General features: G+C 38.0%; 1 long non-coding RNA gene across 1 annotated transcript; it reads right to left on the bottom strand.

The window, feature by feature from the left end:
- Window positions 1-1895: 1895 nt before the first annotated feature.
- Window positions 1896-3122, bottom strand: LOC129410690 (uncharacterized). The gene is made up of 3 exons (XR_008632991.1): window positions 3069-3122; window positions 2927-2990; window positions 1896-2426 (listed from the first exon to the last, which is right to left on the bottom strand). It is a non-coding gene; the product is annotated as an uncharacterized LOC129410690 (long non-coding RNA).
- Between the last annotated feature and the right edge of the window lie 206 nt (window positions 3123-3328).

Genomic DNA, 3328 nt, shown 5'->3' with positions numbered 1-3328 from the left:
TAGGTCATGAAAAAGTCATGGAAAAGGTTTGAAATTTTGTCAGTGAAAAAGAGTGGGAACCCTGCCTCTAGACCCCCAGTCCTGTCAATGACAGAGTGCTATTTATTATTCAGTGTATTTATTTGTTGGTTCCACTTTATAATAATGTAATGTCTTTTTTCCCATTTTTAATATTCTGGCACAGACAACCTAGCTCATTTTTAAATTGTTCAATTGAACTGATTTTTTTTTGCTACCTGTCGCCCAACATCAAGTGAAACATGAAATAGAACTAAAAATTCCCTTTTATAATGCCTATCAGAACGCCTGTCTGTGGAATCTCCATATGTCTTCTTGATTAGTGTCAAAGGTCCACTCTTCAGGCTCATTATTTTGGAGCACTGTAATTAGTTTGTAACGATCTATTGATTCAAGTCTTTATATTCTGGGCATATTATATGAAGCGTGCAACGAAAAATCTACTGGGCAAGTATGCATTTTCTACAGTTTCAAATCACAATGTAAATGAAATAATGTGTAGAGAGCTGGCTGAGGGGAGGGGAAATGTTTTCAAATTTCGATTTTAGAATATTAATATTGTAGAAGACAATTCATGACCAATGAGACAATTAATAGTCCAATGAGATTCATTTGGTCTTCCGATATTCTATGTTATTAGGTTCTTTTTTTTTTCAGACCTAGAGTGTTATTTCATACCTGACAGTTTCGACTGCTCACTAGCGTCTTCCTCAGAGTGGTCACGTGATGTTGCTGTGACGTGTCTGGTCAGCTGATTTAAACAGGTTTTGGCGCCGTCTTCCTACCGGTGGAGGCAGGACGACAGCGCCATCTGTGACCACCCTGAGGAAGACGCTAGTGAGCAGTCGAAACTGTCAGGTATGAAATAACACTAGGTCTGAAAAAAAGAACCTAATAACATAGAATGAGACAATTAAGACTGATGAAATTAAATGAAATGAAATGAAAAACTACACCACTGAATTCTACAAGTGATGCATACAGCTGCTGATATTTCGCAACAGATATCAACATTCCCTGGGGAAGTTGATGCTAACTAGAAGCACTGCTCTGTCTGAAGCTTTATGGATCAAATTAGACTTTAATCAGATTTTTTTTTTTTTTTTATAAGCTGACCATAAAGAATTTAGACAGAACTATAAATTGTGCTGATTAGAGCTGGTTTTGTGCATTTAAATAAATCTCTCCCAAATAACAATAATGTAAGTGTCAAGTTAGCAGAGCCAACAGTTTTTTTTCAGTTAGTTACTCTCTTTTTTTGTTGAAAATAAAACACCTATGTTTCAATATTTTGTATTCGGAGGCCTTGTAGCATAGCACACTGGTTCAGGACACGTAACCTGCATTTGGCAGCCATGTGGAATTTTGTCAAAAATGCTGTCTTGGAATAAAGCAATGAAATGTGGCATGTTGATTCACACCAGGTCCATGATCACTTTGTCTTTTTTCTTGAATTTTCATATCTAAAAACGTATCAGGCTGTGTTTGCTAATGCGTGCATTGTGTCGCCATAGTAACTGCTGAACATTTTGCCATAGGCATACTGTACATGCTGCCCCCTAGTATAATGTCACTGCAAAGTATCAAAACTTTGAACCCTTGGGCAAGACACTTCACCTTACCAATATATGCATACATGTAGAGACAGGCTAATATTGACATTCTAAAGCATTTTAAACAAATTTAGTTGTAAACAATTCCCAGATATTCTAATTTTGTTAATCTCTAAAACAGCAATTTAATTTATCATTATACAATTTTTATAAACAATAAAATTCTGAGTATCATTTGAATGGTGCGTTGTGTAGCAAATACGCTGCGTAGTATTGTAGTAGCGGTGACTATGTAGTAATATGTAGTAATTACTTGTTAATAAGACGCAGTGTAATAATTATGGGCTAGTGACCAGAAGATAAGGTGCGGCTCAGGGAGAGAGGAGACAGAGACTGAATTAGATTTGCGGTACCATGTATTAAGACAAAACAATGACAAAAGACAATATATTAATGATTGCTGGAATGGCCATTCAGTAAAACCCAAACTTCACAATAATATAGTGAGGTAGTTATTACAAAGAACAATCAGTGTTGAGAGTCCAAAAAACAGATTGATCCAATTGCATAGGTCCAAAAAGTCACAGTTTGCCACGCACAGTTGGAGATATGGAACGTACGACCAGAGCGGGAGTTCAGGGGGATAAGTGTTCGTGAGGAGTGGCGGTGAATGGTGATTATTGGGGTTGGTCGTAGAGCCATTGCGTGGAAGGTGTGAGTTTTTAACGCTGGCTACAAGAGCCTCCTACCAGCCCGGACAGAGGAGTGGAGGTGTCGGGGTTCCTGGCAGGAGTGAGTTGAGTGTCAGGGTTGCGGATCAGAACCTGGGTTTATAGCTCACCATCTAAACCTGGCCTGTGCAAACAACAGGACCAAAGTAAAATCAACGTGCACAAATTCATGTATAAATATAATTAAATAACACTAGTTGTATTATAAAATATATAAATACTAATTAATATTCAAATATTGTACAATATACTAGACTTAAATTAATTAATCAAAATAATTAAAATGATTAATTAAAAATCCTTTCTGAATTAAAGTGCATGAAAAAAAACATTCAAATAGCCTAGCAGCTTTGGGTTTAAAGTGCTAAGTGCTAAAGGCATTTCAATAACTTAAGGCACAGTGTAAAGTTAAAAAACGCTACAAAGTGCAAAGTAAACAAGTGGACACTAAAAGAGAATAAAAGTAATCATTTGATGGTGATTACATATCAATTTGGACCACAATAGTGCAAAAGAAATAATTAGAAATTTGGCATAAATGAGGCTAGCCGGACCCACAGAAACAATAGGAGTGGCTAGGCTAAGCTAACCATACAAACGAACGGGAGACTCGGTGTGGCTTACCAATTCCGTGCGATCGTCACTGTACAGCTCGCTTGGGCACTCAAAGGGCAACGGTATTTGGCTCCTACAAGTTGACATTTAAAACTGTGAGTTTGGTAACTTGTCATCGCGTATTAAGGCAAATAGAAGCTTAAAAACATACCTGTAGCACGCGTTCGGTTATCTCTCTCGCGTCTGCCGCGCTTCCGGGGTTCGCGCTAATATAAGCTCCTAATTGGGCGGCCGCGGTCACGTGATCGGACGCACGCAAAAAGACACAACAGAGAGCAGGAGCAAGGCGAGAGAGTTTGTTGCTAAGGCGTTTTTTGTCACCCGCGTTACAGTTGTCATTACCATAATTCACTTGTCACATGTCAAACAGAACCACACATTTCCACATTTGTCATTGTTGCAAATTGACTC

This window comes from Boleophthalmus pectinirostris, unplaced genomic scaffold (assembly GCF_026225935.1).
Source record: "Boleophthalmus pectinirostris isolate CB_2022bp ecotype Guang Dong unplaced genomic scaffold, ASM2622593v1 HiC_scaffold_23, whole genome shotgun sequence".
NCBI lineage: Eukaryota > Metazoa > Chordata > Actinopteri > Gobiiformes > Gobiidae > Boleophthalmus > Boleophthalmus pectinirostris.
This window is presented reverse-complemented; position numbering and strand designations above follow the sequence as displayed.